This window comes from Sminthopsis crassicaudata, chromosome 2 (assembly GCF_048593235.1).
Source record: "Sminthopsis crassicaudata isolate SCR6 chromosome 2, ASM4859323v1, whole genome shotgun sequence".
NCBI classification, from domain to species: domain Eukaryota; kingdom Metazoa; phylum Chordata; class Mammalia; order Dasyuromorphia; family Dasyuridae; genus Sminthopsis; species Sminthopsis crassicaudata.
The window spans coordinates 655,396,146-655,413,786 of record NC_133618.1 but is presented as its reverse complement, the minus strand read 5'-3'; the positions used below and the strand labels follow the sequence as shown (position 1 = coordinate 655,413,786).

The 17,641-nt window shown below is 33.8% G+C and overlaps 1 protein-coding gene and 1 pseudogene across 2 annotated transcripts in view; one reads left to right on the top strand and one right to left on the bottom strand.

The window, feature by feature from the left end:
- The window catches only part of ADK (adenosine kinase), a 612,746-nt gene that overhangs the window by 450,787 nt on the left and 144,318 nt on the right, over window positions 1-17,641 (top strand). The gene's annotated exons all lie outside the window — the stretch shown is intronic.
- Window positions 458-1,103, bottom strand: LOC141558913 (high mobility group protein B1 pseudogene; annotated as a pseudogene).

Sequence of the window (17,641 nt, the reverse complement as noted above, 5' to 3'; positions counted from 1 at the left end):
ATAGCTGTCAGAAACCAAGAGAATCCTTTTGGACTCAATAAAAAATGCTTTTCTGGAAAATCATCATATCGAATTACAATTCACTCAATTAAATACTCAATCTTTTAATTTATTATATGACATTAGTTTTTGGCATATATTTAAAAATTTTACAAATAATATATTCCTGCATGCCTAGGCTAATTTTTGTATAGTAAGTGGCTTTCCTGGTTTTCTATGAAACCACTGAACCACTTTGGAATGAGCATGTAGGGGGCATAATAGATAGTGGGTTATCTAAAAGATACATTCAGTAGTGTATTAACTATAGAAATAAAAAAAAAAAGACACTGTACAGTATAAAAACAAATCTTATCCACCCTTACATTTCAATGTGTGTGTTTTTTTTTCTTTAAAAAGAGTGAGTTGTGTACGGGGGGCGGGGGGGAAGGTATCAAATGTTTTATAGATAACCAACTTATTCATCATCTTCTTCATCCTCCTCCATACCTTCATACTTCTTTTTCTTGCTCTTCTCAGCCTTTACAATCCATTCCTTTTCCCCCCATGTTCCTTTAGCCTGGTATATGCAGCAATTTCCTTTTCATATTTTTCCTTCAGTTTTGTTGCTTTATTTTCATAAGGGTGCTTGTTGTCTATAGCAGTATTATTTCACATTTTTCCCTTTTTTTTTTTTTTTTTTTAAGTTTTTGCCACATCTCCAATAGAAAGACCAGGATGCTCCCCCTTGGTTTTTGGATTATATTCATAACAGAATAAGAATAATGTTGAATGAGGACTCTTTGGTGCATTGAGATCTTTAAACTTCTTTTTTGTATCTCCTTTAGGTGGTATGTAGGTTTTCATTTCTCTGTTATAACAAACCTTATCAGCTTTTGCCATGTCCTCAAATTTTCTTTTCTCTTGAGCAGACATTGTCTTCCATCTTTCTGAACATTTTGTAGAAAGTTCTGAGAAGTTTACAGAAAAATTTGGATGCTTCTTCTTGTCTTCCTCTTGGCAGGTTTGCACAAAGACGGCATATGAAGACATTTTTCCTTTCAGCTTCCTAGGATGATCTTTGCCCATTTTTGATTACTTTCCCTCAGCGCCGCACAGAGTATTCCAGTGCTTGTCCGGCTCTAACTTGCCCCGGTGCTGTCTCTGTAGAACTCAATGTACTGGAATGACCATGAGACCATGAGCCAGAAGCAGCCTCCTCCCCTTCTCCATTCTGTCTTCTTTTCTGTTTTCAAATTATATTTATATTTTGTAAATAGTGATACATTTTCTCAAGTGTAATTTAATTAACATCATTATAGAGCAGAGATTCAGAATTAGAAAAATTAGAACTGTGGTCTTTGACTTGGAAGACACCTTACGGATCTTCTAATCCAACTCCAAATGAGACCTACAAAGAACAAGAACACTCAGCAAGTAAGTGTCTGAGCCAGAATTTGAGCCAGTTATCTTCTTACTCCCGGTTCCAATGTTCTCTTTCATTATACCATTGGACCTGCTGAAGTCTTGTTATCTATAAATGGAAGATGTGTCTTACCTTCACCTAGATAAGTAACAATATAAAGCGAAAGAAATTGTTGCAATCTCTTCCAGCCATTCTGTAAACATTTGTTAAACAACTATTAGTAGCCAGACACTGTATGCTAAACACTGAACATACAATGAAAGGCAAAAAATAATCCCTGCCATAACACTTCACTATCTAAAGGGGCTAACAACATGTAAAAAATTTTGTGCAAATAAGCTATATTTATACATACATATCATATTTTACATAAATATCATATTTAAAATATATAACATATTATGTGTATATATATATATATGTCATATATAGCATGTATAACATAATCTATAATCCGTAGGGGAAAGACAGTTGAATTAAGACCATTCAGGACTAGCTTCCCACAGAATTTTTGCTGAGGCTTAATAGAATCAGGATAGCTAGGAGGTAGAGAAGAGAAGAGGTGAACATTCTATGCATCCAGGACAATCAGTAGGTACTGGCCAGTCAGGAAAAGGAATATTTATTTCAGAGACCTGCAGGACTGAACTGTCCATGGACTCAAGAGAATTTAGGGGAGGGAGAGTAATAAGGTTGTTGTTTTTCCTTCATCCTCAAAGAAGACCATCTCATCAGGGCAGTGGTGCCATGACATGCAAGTGAATTAGATTGAAGTGAGGTAGGTTTTGCATCATCACTAGAGCCACTGGTTCCTCCAGAGCTGTCTAGATTCAATGGCAAGATAGCAGTCAGAATGACTGTACATGGCCTTGGATGCAAGGGCAGGTTTGGGCCTTTTTAATCTAAGGTCTTTCCTAAGTCTCAGTTTAAGTAAGGCAAAACGCCTTCAGTAATTATGGCTAGTAAGTATTAGTATGGCTAGTTACCAGTAAGAAATAGAGTAAAGAATGACCTCTTTTATCTGTCATTGAACAACAACAACAACAAAAAAAACTGTCTGGGAGAGAGAGACCTTCCAAGTTTCTGACCAAAACAGAAACAATTTTCATTTGTAATTACCTTGATCCATCTGGGCCCAAACAATGACCAAGTGAGAACCTTAATAAGGTATAAAAAGAGTGGAAAAATAGATTATTCAAGGGCTTTGAATGTCAGAGAATTTTACATTTGATCCTGAAAGTGACAGTCACCTCATCTTTAAAAAGACCACTTGGATGGTGGTAGATAGGAACAGAGAGAGATTTGTGCCAGGCAAACCAAGCAACAGGTTATTGTAAGTGTCCAGACACAAAAGTGTGCACAAGGATGGTGTCAATGGCAAAGGAAAGAACAGGGCTTTTGTAAAAGATGTTACCAAGCTAAAATTGGCAGGCTTTGGCAATAAATTGGATATGGTGGGGTGAGAGAGTATGTGGCATTACAAATGATATCTAGCCTAAAAAACTTACCTACATAGTGATAGGGAAGTTTGAAAGGACAAAGGGATAGTTTGCTTCTGAAAATGTTGAGTTTAAGATTTTTAGTAAATACCCAGTTGGAATATCTAGGAGGCAGGTGTTGATTCAAGAATAAAGGTCAAAAGAAAGGGAGGCTAGATGATTAGATTTAAAAGTTATGTAGGAGATGATCCTCAAAGCTGTGAGAGTTGATGAGGTTACCATGTTAAATAGAGAAGAGGGCTTAACAGAAAATTCTATGGAATATCCATGCTTATTTTTCCTGATCTGGATGAAGACCCAGCAAAGGAACTAGAAGAGAAGAAGCAGGAAGAAAACCAAAAGCAAATAATGTCATGAATACCTAAAGAAAAGAGAGGGTAAAGGCAAAGAGGGATACCAAAAGTTTCAGAGGCTACAGAAGAGTGATGAAAAGACAGAAAAGGCCATTAGACTTGACAGTGAGAGATTGGGGGTAACTTTGGAGAGAGCAATTTTTGTTGAATGATCAAGCTGAAAACCAGATTGTAGAGAAGAGTTTCACCACAAAGGCTGGAGAGATATAAGAGGATAACAGTGATGATTTGGGAGTAAGGTACGAGATATAGGCATGTTTTGGGCCATATGGAAAGAACTAGGAGTTAAGGAGAGAGACTGAAGATAAGTGAGATTGGAGATGATAAAAGGGGCAAGCTTTTCAAGAAATTGGATTAAATTGGATCGACTGTAGATGTGCAATTTCATTATCCTCCAGTTTATTAATTATAATTTCAAACACTGCCCTATCCTATTATATGAATCTTTGGCTTCAAATCTATATTTGGATGTTGTTTGCCTTTCTCAGACTGTTTAAACTTCTTGTCAATCAAGATTCTTCCCAGGAGTTTTTTTCCTCCTTCTTTTTGTTCTTTCAAAGGAACTCTTGTTCCTCTGAAAACTTCCGTCCTGGTTATATTTATGTATGTTGGGGTGATCTTACAGAGAGGCTTAGATTCAAAAGATTAGAATCCTGCTTTCTCCGTCTGACTCAGTCACCTCAGCAAGTCATTTCATGATCCTGGGCTTCAGTTTGCCCACCTGTAAAATAAAGTGGACTAGCAAGATGATCTCTAAGTTTCCTCTCCTCTCTGCAGTTCCTGATTCTCTAATTGTGTTTACAGCACCTCATTTGTAATGCCAGCCCAGCAGTAAGGCTAATCCAGGTTTTAGGTTTCTGGCAAGGCGGGTTATTAGAGCTGCCTCTTGGGAAGCCTCTCCCTCCTCTTTGTTCTCTCACTCCTTTCAGTCTGCAGAGGCTGGAGAAGCATCCTATTCTAGCCCTCTGCATGAAGACTTTGAGTTTTTTTGGATGGCAGAAAGTCACAGAGTGGCAGGACTAATGGCAGGCAATTGACCCATCTTTTTTCATCTTAATCTTAAATTCAGGTCTTAGTTTCTACCTTTTCTGGCTCAAGGAAGTATCCTTAATATGTCCTTCCTAAGTTAATGAAAGCCTGGAGTCTAACAATTAATGTCTGAATGATGCATGACTTACCTGGGAAATTGTTTTTAATTAGAATACAAAGCTTCAAATGTCAATGAAAGAATTGTGGGAAATGATTCCATATTTAATGTCAAGGGCTGTTCTTGCAGGTCTTCTCTGCTACTGTTGTTATCCGCTCAATACTAATATGGCAGCAATCAGAGTTTGCTTCAGCAACAACAACCACCAAAAAAAACCACTCAAATCTAAAAGTAATGCTCTGCTTTTGACAGGCTGACAGCATCTTAGAAGAAAATGTCAGGGTCAATATAATTATATTTACTGACAGTTCAGCCTTTTTCCATGTTAAAGAAAATGGTTTGAAAGTTGCCTTTTATCAAAAGCAGAAATGTTGGCTATTTAGAATGATAAAACAATGGTAGAAAGCTTAGTCATTTTCCAGTTATAAAGTGATACTTTCATAAAAATAAACAATGCAAACTTCAAGAGCCAAAACAATTACTCAGAGAAATAGTTGCACTTTTTCCATCCTTGTGCTCTGATTTAAAACAACTGTGTCCATTTGGAATTGGGGAGAAATCAATGGTTTTGTATTCTATTAAGTAACCCTTGCTGATCTTTTTAAGACAAAATGTAAAAGAAAACAACAAGCCTTGTGTACATACTTAAATATCACTTGGGTAATAATGGCACAAAAGGAATGCATATTTTGCATGTCAAATGATTTGTCCTTAATCTTTTTAAAATGGTTGCTTATTTAATTTTATTAAGTTTCTCAGAAAATTTTTTGTAGATTCATTATTTATCTTAGATTTATTTTACTTAAACAATTTATAACTGTCCTTGTCTCTCTTCGATTCCCTCACCTCTTTCAAGCCTCTAAAAACCTCATGTACCAACATTCTTGTGAGATGACAAGTTATAAAAGTTCAATTTTTGGTTTACTACAAGTTATTAATAACTCATTTGTATAAGGTAGTAACCAATATTCTGGGTGGCAGCACTTTATAGTCAAATACTCAGTTGGCAAGAATTTTTAAGAGCTTACTATGTGCCAAGCACTGTAATGAATCTCAAGAATATAAAGAATGGCAAAAAACATGGTTCAGGACCTTAAAGAACTCATTTTCATGGGAGGAGAAAACGTTTGCATAGATGTATATAGTGTAAATTAAAGGTAATAATAGATGGACGATACAGTTCCAGGAGGGAGAGAAGCATTGTATAGAATACTAGGTTTCAAATTCTGTTTGTTCCACTTATGTGGTTGAGCACTGTACCTTGGGCAAGCCAATTACCATCGCATCGCTCAACATTACTTTTCTTCTTTGTAAACTGAGGATATTGGATTAGATGACCTGAGATTCCTTTGAAAGTAAAATCTGATGATCATATGATTTCCCCAAACTTTTAGCATTACATTTCGTGCAAAAAAAGGGATATGTTATTGACTTTGCTAAATGATTAACCATAGGAGGTTTTTTGTTTTAATACTTAATTTGAAAAAAATCTTTCTAGGCTTCAATGAACAAGACCATTCCAAGCTCATTGTGCACATCATTCTGCTTAGATGTAAATGAAAAAATTGTGGACCATTGGGTTGAGTGTGTTCCAGCTCCAGGATATCTCTGAGAAGTTTTCTCTTTTGTCTTCTTTTTTTACCTATTTTCTTTTTTCCTAAATATAGAAAAACAGGATGATGATTAATTGAAAATTGACCAAGTTTTAATATGATCTATAGAAACTTTAAGAAGTGGTGGGACTTCAGATCCTACTTTGTTTAGCAACACTTTCCCTTACCCATTTTATAGATGTAAAACTTGAGACCCAGAAAATTTGAATGTCTTCCATATTTTCACCAATTTGCTTAGTAAAGAGATATCATGTTATGATCAAAAGTGTGCTAAGTCCCCATTCTTTGTAAACTTTTAAAAGCAAGGAAGAGAAATTAGCTAGTAGCAGCGGCAGCATCAACATAGGAGGAACACCTAGGTCACTTAACCACTGCCTTTATACTAGCTGTCCACCAAGCCTAGAAAGCTCTTATTCTCTCACCTTTCCACTTCTGAGTTATCCTGGCTTTCCTTCAAGACTTAGTTCAAAATACCTACCAATTAATCTTTCTCTTCCTTTAGAATGTAACCTCATTAAAGATAGAATATGATGTTTACCATCTTCTCTGTATTACTAAGGCCTACTTATCACCACTGTTACTGGCACATACTAAACTCTTAATAAATACTTATTGACGAGATACATTTCACTACCTGATTCTGCTTGTTTCCTTTGGATTTATACTGATATTTTAAATGTAACTTAGATTTTACATGAGAATAACGAAATCCAACTTTATTTGTTGTCACTTTTATGGAGAGAAAGGATAGAGAGTGTTTATTGCATCAATATTGTTTTGCCAATAAACAGTCTCATTCCTAAATTGAAAATGGCTTAATCCCTTAAGTATGATGCCTTTCTGACTAAGCAGGTATGCTGTATTTTACTTTCACTTCACATCTGGCTGGTTTATGGGGCCCAAACATCTCCCATGGTTGTGATTGAATTTTAAAAACACAAAAACTTCAGTCTTTATATGCTTAGGGATTACAGTGTGCAGATAAATTTGTCAGCCCTTTTATCTAATCATTGGCACATTCCAGCAATCCACAATGAATTGTTTTTCCTTCTCAAAGACAGAAATTATAATTATTATGTAGATATACTCTTCCCATCTTGTAGGGCCTGTAGTCCATTAGGTGAGCCTGAGCTCTTAGCAACAACTAAGAAGCAACACCAGTTTTTAAAAAGATAGATTGAGGGGCTCTTGACATTTGTGCTTAGAATCCTGCATTGAGGTATTAAATTTGCCTTTGATAATATTAAATTATTGCCAAATGCCGTCTTAACAAGACAGAACACAACAAATATGATATACTACCTCACTTTTTTTTTTTTTTAATGCAATTGATGACTCTTGGCAACTACTATCATTCCAAAGGTTGCTTCTTTTTTTCTATTACACTTTACCTCCCCCTAATAATTTATCAGTTTTTTTCCAGACTCTCTAAGCACAGCTACATATACTTTTAGAAATGTATTTACACCACCTTCTGCCTGTTGGTGTTCTTTAGTTACTAACCAAAACAATTCTGTCACTGCTTTGTTTTCTCCTTGTGGGAGATGCCTTGAAATATTTGGTAATTGTGTTTGAGATGTGGTTGCTTTGTTTTCTCCATGTTTGCCATCCCCTGCAAACACACGCAAAGATTACATTAATATGATTATATTAATCATTTCTGTACTTCTAGTGTCTGGTTAATTAAAACAATATTGTTGTTATTTTGCTGTTGGAATTTAAATCTAGCATTTGCTTAGTCATTAGTAGTTTTCTAGTTCATTTATCTTCCATAGAGGAAACTTCTTTCCCATGATTCTTTCCCATCTTGATCTCTTTGTTGTCTGTCCTATTCCCATTTGAAGTTTTCTTGTCAAAGATACTAGAGTGATTTGCTATTTCCTCCTCCAATTCATTTTACAAGTAAGAAACTGAAGTAAACTGGATTAAGTTACTTGCCCAAAGTCAGACAGTTACTAAATGCCTGAGACCAGATTTGAACTCTAAAAAAGCTGTCTCCCTGACTTTAGGCCCAGCACTGTATTCAAAGTGTACCTAGTTGACCTCACCATTTAGAGTACCTGGAGTTTTTATGGAGATCTTTTCCTTGAAAAAAGTTTCTGAGTAGTTAATAGGATTGGAATGGGAGAGATTCTTTTTCCTTTTATTTGCAACATATGATATTTCTTTAATTAGAAATCATTGACTCATTCCAGCACTCCACCATGAACTTTTTTTTCCTCCTTAAACATAGAAGTTGTGATAATTGCCAAATTCACCCTATCTTGTAGCTATAGAATATAGGGTTCACAAAGTGAGTCTCAGCTCATAATAGCAGCTTAGGAGGAAGACCAATTATCTGAAGAAATTGAAAAAGGACTATCTTTATAAGGCAGCTGGGTGGCTTAGTTGGGGTTCCAAGTCTGGCCTCAGGAAGATTTAGTTTAAGTTTAACCTCAAATACTTAATGAGTTAGCTGTGTATCCCCAGTTAAGTAAAGAAAACTCTTTACTTCATTTTCTTCAATTGTAAAGTGGAGATAATAGTTATTATGTGGGTCAAATGAGATAAAATTTATAAGTGCTTTAGACAGTTCCTAAAGTAGAAAGTTCTATATAAAAGTTACATATTAATATTATTATTATTATTATTATTATTATCATATTTGTATTTATATTCATAGTTCTTGAACTGGAATAGACCCCATAGATTATCTAGTTCAGTTCTTTCCCCAAGTAATTGAGTCCATTGTTCAAGATCATATAAATAGTAAGTCACCAGCCTTGGATTTGAACCACTGTTCTCTCAATTCCAAATGTTACTGATTATTCAGTTGAGAACAAAAAAATCAAAATTGTTTCATACGATCACACAGATTAGAAAGTAGCAAAGCTGAGGCTTTGCAAAACTAGGGCTCCCATTCACCATACTCTACTGCCTTGAGTAGGAAATTCCGTACTATTCAGATTGTTGGGTTTTTTAAGTATGTGATCTCCTTCTTGGTAATTGCAACATGACTGTATACTTGTAGTTTTGAGTTTGACAACAGTATGTCTAGAATAGTTGAATCTATGATTCAATTCTGCTGATATCATTTGAATTCTGTTATGGGCCAGAACTCTGAACTTGAAACAAGAATTCTTACAAAGTGCTAAGTCAGTGGAATTGATGAGACAATGGTTATCTAGTTTAGCATGGTGCTTAATAGTTCTCTAGTTCAGTACATGTACTTAATACTAAATATAGTTTTATAAGATTTACGCCTATGACAAGTTTGGACAAATTCAGCAAGATTCAGAGGCAGAGAAGACAGAAGACTGGGGGTGGGAACTCAAGCTCTCGGAGCGAAGGAGACAGTTCTGGTGTTAGAAGGTACAATACTTTGGAACAAACCAGAAATACTAATATCTCAATTGTTAGAATTGCTTTGTAGCAAATGGCATTAAACACCATAGCAAGCAAACCATACATGCATATAAAATGGCTGATAATATGAATACTTTTGAAGTATGCCAATCCTATATGCATCATAACAAAATTGGAAGTGGATCCAATCAGTTACAGATAAGGGTTCCATTCTAATTTTTCTTGTGATATCCATTAGCTACATGTTTTCTCACACAATATAATACAGATCACTGTGAGACAATAATAAGAAATAACTTCATAACCAGATTAGATTAAATATATATTGGGAATTGATGAGTTGCTTCTATCTTCAAATAGAACGATTAAGAAACCTGAAGGCATCAAAAATTTGTGCTTAATACAAACTTTAAAAATGCTGTCTACTGATGAAACAGAGAACAAAAGTAATGCTGGTGTTTTCCTTGGTTTTGAATAGAATTTGGACATACTTAAAATGGATTTTAAAAAGCCATTTTTGAATCCAACTAATAGTCCAGCTTCACCAAACTAAAGTAATTCAAAAAAGATGCTGTCTGCTATAAGCATTATTAATGAATCTTTTTACCACAATATTTAAGAGAGTATTAAAAATTCTTCAAGACTTGCACGCAATGGTATTTTCAATAGGCTTTAACAAACTAAAGACATTGGAGGAAAGGTTGCATTATATCAAGATACTCTTAAAATAGGTGCCATGCCAGAAGTGACTCTTGAAGATTATTAAAGACATGCAGAAACACAATGAAAGATTATATTATCTAGCTGTTATTGAAGCAGAAAATTTGAACAATTTATTGTTTGATTAAAGGCAGCACAACAATGAAACTTGTAGAATGAATCGCAGATAATGAGAGTATATGAGAAATTCTTGATGGTGTTAATGAATAATTAAAAACAAAAGTCAAAAGATTGAGGTTATATTAGGAGGCAAGCTGTGCACAAAAGAAAATTAACAATTCAGTATCAACTTAAAACTATACTATATTGCCTTCAAAAAACAGAGAAAGAAATTAATAAACAGAACCCCCAAAGGAGGATATATTTCTGATTGTCTATATAGTTAAAAGAAATCCCACAAAATGGAAATGTAACCTGAATTAAATATGAAACAAAGTTTGTGTTACCATAAACATAATGAATCACAGAAGAATTATGTCTAGAAAAGTGACTGAAATTCTAGCTTCTCTACAAATGAGAAATCATCAGGTCAAGATAAGATCCATAATTATTTACTTATGCTTCACAATAGTGCATTAATTATTAGCAAAATATTTTGACAGATTATTCTTTGATTCAAGACTGATATGTCCAAAGAACTATAAAACTGTACATACCCTTTGATATCACTACTGAGTCTATATCCCAAAGAGGTCATAAAAGGGAAAAGCACCCACAGGTGTTTATAGCAGCCCTTTTTGTAATGGCAAATACTGAAAACTGAGTGGATGCCCACCAGTTAGGGAATGGCTGAATATGTTATCACATATGAATGTTATGGGATATTATTGATCTATAAGAAACAATAAGTAAGATAATATCAGAAAGGCCTGGAGAGACTTACATGAACTGATGCTGAGTAGAGTAAGCAGAACCAGGAGAATATTGTACATGGCAATAGCTAGATTATGTGATGAGATTTACCTCTTCTCAGCAATTCAGTAATCCAAGATTAATCTAATAGACTTGGGATGGAAAATGCCATCCACATTCAGAAGGAGAACTCTGAAGACTGAATGCTGATTGAAGCATACTATTTTCACCTTTCTTTTGGTTTGCTTTTTCTTTCTCATGTTTTTTTCCCTTTTGTTTTTATTTTTGTTCACAACAAGATAAATTAGATAAAATGTTTGTGTATATATATACTTATATCAGATTCTTTGTTTTCCCATTGTCTTGGGAAGAGGCTTGAAGATAAGGGAGAGAGGGAGAAAAACATAGAACTCAAAATCTTACAAAACTGAATGTTGAAAAATATCTTAACATGTAATTGGAAAAATAAAATACTATGGAGAATAAATACCATTGCCCTTCTAGATATAGACCAATTATATGTGTGTAATCTTATATAAAGCATTTTCAATTTGAATTATTAAAAAAGTTTATGTATGATGAAAAAAAATGGCTGAGGATCAAAAAAGGGTATGCCAGAAAGTTTCACAGATATAAAAAGAGCAACTCATAATTGAGTTAGTAAGTTTTGAAGAAATCACCTGAGTGCTATAATGATGCTATTCAATCATTTTTCTAGTCATGTCTGACTCTTCACAACTTCATTTGGGGTTTTCTTAACAAGGAAACTTGTGTCGTTTGCCATTCTCTTCTCCAAATCGTTTTTCAGATGAGAAAATTGAGGCAAATAGTTGGGACATACACCTGTTAAGGATCTGAAGACAGATTTGAACTCAGGAGAATAAGTTATTCTAATTCCAAGTTTGTTACTATATCCACTGAATCATCTTCATTGTATCTTCTTTATTGATTGCCCACAAAACCTTTTTTACTCAGTTCCTTACTCATCACTTGTTCATATACTTCAGATATATAAAGCAAAACAAATTATAGTAAAAACATTCAAGTATTTGGTATTTACATGGAAAACTCTTTTATTTAAAACATGTCACCAGCATAATAATGCCAAAAAATGATATAAATAAAATGTTGTATACTCCAGAGGGACAATGGCCCTGCCCAGCCTTGAACATATTATCATCATTCCTGGATTGAACTGAATGTAGTTCAAGTTAAAGAGGTCATAACAAAACATGGTGGTAGTCACTTATTAGTTGACATCAAATTGTGTGCCTCTACTCAGTAGTACCTTAAACAGCTATTTTGTATTTTGGAAATGTTCTCCAGTGATACCAAAATGTCATTTGGTCTCAATAAGTCTTGATATGTACAGTTCTTAATATGTACTGTTCTTTTCAGATGATTTTTTTTTTCAATAGTGTCTGACTATTTATGAGCCCATTTGGGATTTTCTCAGCATTTCCTTCTACAATTCATTTTACAGATGGGGCAAACAAAGGTAAGAGACTTGCTCAAGTCACAGCTAGTAAGTATCAAAAGCTAGATTTGGACTTTGGAAGATAAATCTTCCTACTCCAGGCTCAGCAGTCTAATCCCTATTCCACCAACTTATCTTAATGATTACAGTTTTGAATTTGAATCCTAAGGTAATATTGAACCACTAGAAGAAGGCAATGCTTACAAATGTCTTGCTCCTTAAGCAAATCACAAGGATCATAAGACTGATCTAAGAGAAAGCTGAGGCTTTTTATTTAAGCATTTTACAATCAAAGTAAAGTTGGACTTTAGATTATTGTTTCTGTTGTTCAGTCTTTTCAGTTGTGTCCCAACTCTTTGTGTGATCCCTTTTAGATCAGAACACCTCAGGCCCTTTTATCCCCCAGTATCTTTCCAAGTCTGTTCAAGTTCATGTTCATTGTTTCCTGCAATATTTCTGAGTATCAAGGTCATTTCCAGTTTGACTTTCCATTGAACAGCCTGAATTAATTTCTTTTTTAAAAATTTTGATTAATTTGATTTCTTTGCTATGGATAGGACTCTTAAAAAAAAAGTCTACTTTAGCACTACTGCTTAAAAATTTCAGTTCTGTTGAATTTGGCTTTTAGATTTGTAAAATTAATGAAAATGGATCTAGAATAGCATATCTTTAAGGGATTAGAATTACTTTGACCCCAGACAAAGGATGGAAATTACTGAAAGAAAAAAATTAGCCTTAGCATCAGGAAAAATTTTTTTCTTTTTTCTTTTTTTTTCTTAAAAAAAAAAAATTTAAGATAGTTTTCATAATTCACCTTTACAAAATCTTCCTTCCCCTCACTCCCTCCCCTAGAAAGCAAGTAATCCAATATATGTTAAATATATGCAATTCCTTTAAACATTTTTCCACATTTATACTGGAGAAAAAGCTGCAAATTATATTGAAAATTTAAAAAACAAAATGCTTTGATTTTTTTTAAAGGAACATATGAAGAATCTTAATGATTTTATGAACTAAAACAAATCCATGAAATAATGATTTTATAAATAAAAAAAATGAAAATTGTTGTGAAACATAAGGTGAACTCTAATCCCTAGAGTTGTCCACAATTATAAAACTTTTTTTAATCAAAAACCTCATCTCCCTCAGCAATTAACAAGCTTATATTATTAGATTTGGAATAAGATTGATCTGAAAAATGTGTATTTATTTATTATACAAGCCTTTATAAAAATATAGAAAGTATTCTTGTTAATTTCTAGATTACACAAAAAAATAGATCTTGATAGGTTAAGAAATTTTGCTTAATTAGATGGACTCTCTTAAGGAGAAATGTTTTATATCTGAATTCAAAAACATTGATTGGACAAGTATAAGATGGGCCAGATGTAGCTACAAAGCATTTCATTCTAAAAGATTTGAGAGTTTTAAATGGACTGCAATTGACATCAATGAGTCAGTAGTGCAATATGGCAGTTAGAAATGTGGAAGCCCTCCTGTGGTGATATACCATTGCATTTAGTCTTGAGCAGCCCACATATGGATTGTTGCACTCAATTCTGGTTGCCAAATTTTTAGAAAGACAATTATATGCCAGAGAGCCTCCTGAGGAGAATGGCTAGGACATGAAGGGTATTATTGTTCATACGATATGAAAAAGTGTTGTAAGAAATGTGAATGTTTAGCCTGGAAAAGAGAAAATTAAGCAGGAAGTGAAGGTAAAGAAGTAATACTTGCCTTCAGATATTTGAAACTCTATTACTTGTCAAAGGGATAAGTTTTTTCTTTTTTCTTTCTTTTTTTGTTTTTTTGTTTGTTTTTTGTTTTTTGTTTGTTTATTTAATTGACCACAAGGGCACAGAGCTAGTAGCATTATATGGAAGTCAGGTTGTTGTTGATCTATTTGCTATTAGGACCAATGACAGCTATTATGACAAAGAGCATGCCAGTTCCTTTTAGAAAGTCATAGATTCCCTCTTCACACTAGATCTCCTAGCAATGTATGAGGCACCATTTGTCTAGTAGAGGGATTTCTTATTTAGGTAAGACTAGAGATAACCTCTCAAAATACCTTTCAATTTGATAATTCTGTGAAATTTTGTTTAAAGTGAATGTGGGTGCTATGTTTGAGAAATTTGAGAACATCTTCTTAAAAGTTTTATATAAGTCAATGCATCAGCTCAAATGGGTGAATTCTACATAGGTAGGAAGATGTAGAAAGAAGCTTTTTTTCCCCTCCCTATCCAAGCATTCATTTACTTTAATAAGTTAAATCCCTTTTAAATATTTGAGAGTTCTTTGTTTAACATAATCTTCAATTATAGCTTCTATTGCTGTTATTGGTATGGCGTTATGTATGTTAATACTGTAATTACAAATACTTCTCTGTTTTAGATAAATAGCTCTTTGTATTACCATAATTATTTTTTAAAGTAAGCCTTGTTTTTCTTATAAACAGATTTGATATCTACACCTAGCCTAGATTTTATTCTCTTTTTCCTTCTAGGAATTGTGTTTTTCCTACCCTGTGAAAGGCGGGGACACAGGTTATCCATTCACAAAACAGCATTTAGAGCACATTAAGAGGAGGACATGCAATGTGTGGTTGGGTTTATTATTCTTCCTTTGTTTCCTAATTTATTCCTCCTCTCAACTCCAGTCTCTGGCTAGTGTTACTATGGCACCTTAGTTGTGGCATGGAAAACAAGCTAATTAGTTTCTTTGGAACAGACAATAGTGGCACATCTTGAGGCACAAGCATCTGGTGCTCTCAACCCCCATCTATGCCTGCCTGAGGAGGAGTGGGGCCCTGGGGTTGTCTCACAGTTTTCCAAATATTTTCCTGGTATGACACAGCCTTCTTTATGTTTCCCTTTGCTTCCGTCAATGGTTATTTGTGTGGTTTTTCTTAAAAAATCACTAATCCCACACTCAGCTGGTCCCCTTTCTGTCCTCTATCTCTACACAGTGAGTGGCTCAGAGTAACTTGGTAATTCTGCCCTCTTCTCTGACCAGGGTTCTTCGCTTTTTTGTAAGCAGTGTTTATATTCTCTATTTTGGTTTTCAAGCAAAGAATATTTTTTATAACCAAAGGACATCCCTTATCAACAAGACTTATAGTTTGATTTCTTTGCCTCTTTCTATGTGACTACGTTGAGGACACATGTATTATCTACTTATGTCGCCATTATCTACTTATAATTGCTCATATAGTAGGAGATTTACTACAAAGAGTTGTGATGCATCTATTTCTAGTTTAATTTTCTAGGTAGGGAGCACATAGGGAAGATGTCAGGACCTATGATTTTATTAATAAAAAGATTTCTACCAATAAATTGGTAACTATTTTGTATCCCATAGTCTTTTTTTTAAAAGATATTTTTGTTTCATTATATATTTCCCATTTACATGTAGAAAAAAATTAACAATCATTTTTTAAATTTTGAGTTCAAATTCTCTCTTTGCTATCCTACTCCAGCTCCTTGAAAAGAGCAGCAGTTTTGATATATATATATATATATATATATGTATATATATATTTGAAGTCATACAAAACATGTTTTCTATTAGCCTTGTTGCAAAAGAAAAACAGATTCCCACCCCCCTCCCAGAAAAATGCTTTTATCTACATTCAGAATTCATCAATTTTTTCTCTAAAGGAGGATAGCAGTTTTAATCATGGGTCCTTTAGAATTGTCTTGGATCATCATCTTGATCAGAGTAGCCAAGTCTTTCATTGGTACAATATAACTATAACAATATAGTTATAAAAAATTTTATGGATCACTTAAAGTTTAAGTAACTTACTTGCCCATGGACACACAGCCCTTTTCAACAAAATATTGGAATCCACGTCTTCCTACCTCTACCCATTGCATCACATTAAGTGGACATTTGAAAATGTATCTAAGTATAACGAATACTGATCAGACTGGCACACAAGTGATCGATCATATATTTAAAAAAATTTTTTTCATTAAATCTTTATTATTGATGCAGTAGATGCCATAGGATTATTGAATTATAATCATTGCATTCCATCTCAGAGTGATCCAGGATACTGCTCTGGGAAATCCATGGAGAATGGTATCCTCTATGTACTTTATCATTCCTTGTTCTTATCTGGGCTCTGTTTAAGTTACTTTTTGGTGAGTCACTTCACTGATAAACTTTGCATATATATTTATTTATTTATATGTGTGTGTATTATTTATATATAATCCATCCTTTTATCCAGCTGGTGGAATTAGCTTTGCTTTATTTTCATCAGCATACCCAAAAGAGTGACATGGATGATTTTGTCTAGAGCCAAATCATTCCCCTTTGTTGACTATGTTGCCCAAGAATGTTCAGTTAAACAAAAAAACATTTTTGTAAGTACTAAGGGATGAGACTACTAATAGGATCTCATTTATTAAATTCATAAAGACTAGACTATGCTAGTCACAAAGTCACTTCTTTTCCCTATAATTATTGTTTTATTTTGTGTTTTCCTGTAGTCTGGAATATACAGCTTAGTAAGATTAGATATATCAAAGAAAGTTATGGTGGTCATCCATTTTGAAAATCTTTCCAGTATAACATAATACACAACTAAAAATATTTAAATTCTGAGTATTTACTTTTAAAAAATAGAGAGATAAGTCAAAAAATGGGGTGAATTTAAATTGTGAACTTGCTTTATTTTTTTAAAATGAAGAAGCCTGTTGTTCATGTTCATATAAGTTCATGGCCTTCAGTACAGAGTACCAAAATGCATGTCATAATATCTGCATCATAATACCCTTGTGGCACATTTTAAAGAAAAATACACACAGACACATATCTTGGAATTGGGCCAGTGTTCCTCTCCAGGGGAATAATGTTCTGCACCTTAAATTACAATCAGATGGATTTTTAGCACAGATCAAGTTTTCAGTCTAAAATTGGTGAGAAGCCTAATTATTTGACCAGGTTACTATTTATATAGAACGCGCCACAGCTATCTGTGGTTTATCCACAGCTGGCAATGTGCTAGCTCTGGAAGGTTTTTATTTTATGCTGGAACTTTTTTTTTTTTAAGGAAAGAAAAGAAAAGAAAAAATGCTTTAAACTCCGCTCATTAGATGAAACACTAAAAGCCAGTACATATTACTATGGAGACAAGATGTTATATAAACTGTTCACTTTAATTCTACAAGTTACCAAAATAGCAAAGGAAACAGCTTGTATGCTCGTTGTTTTCAAGTGA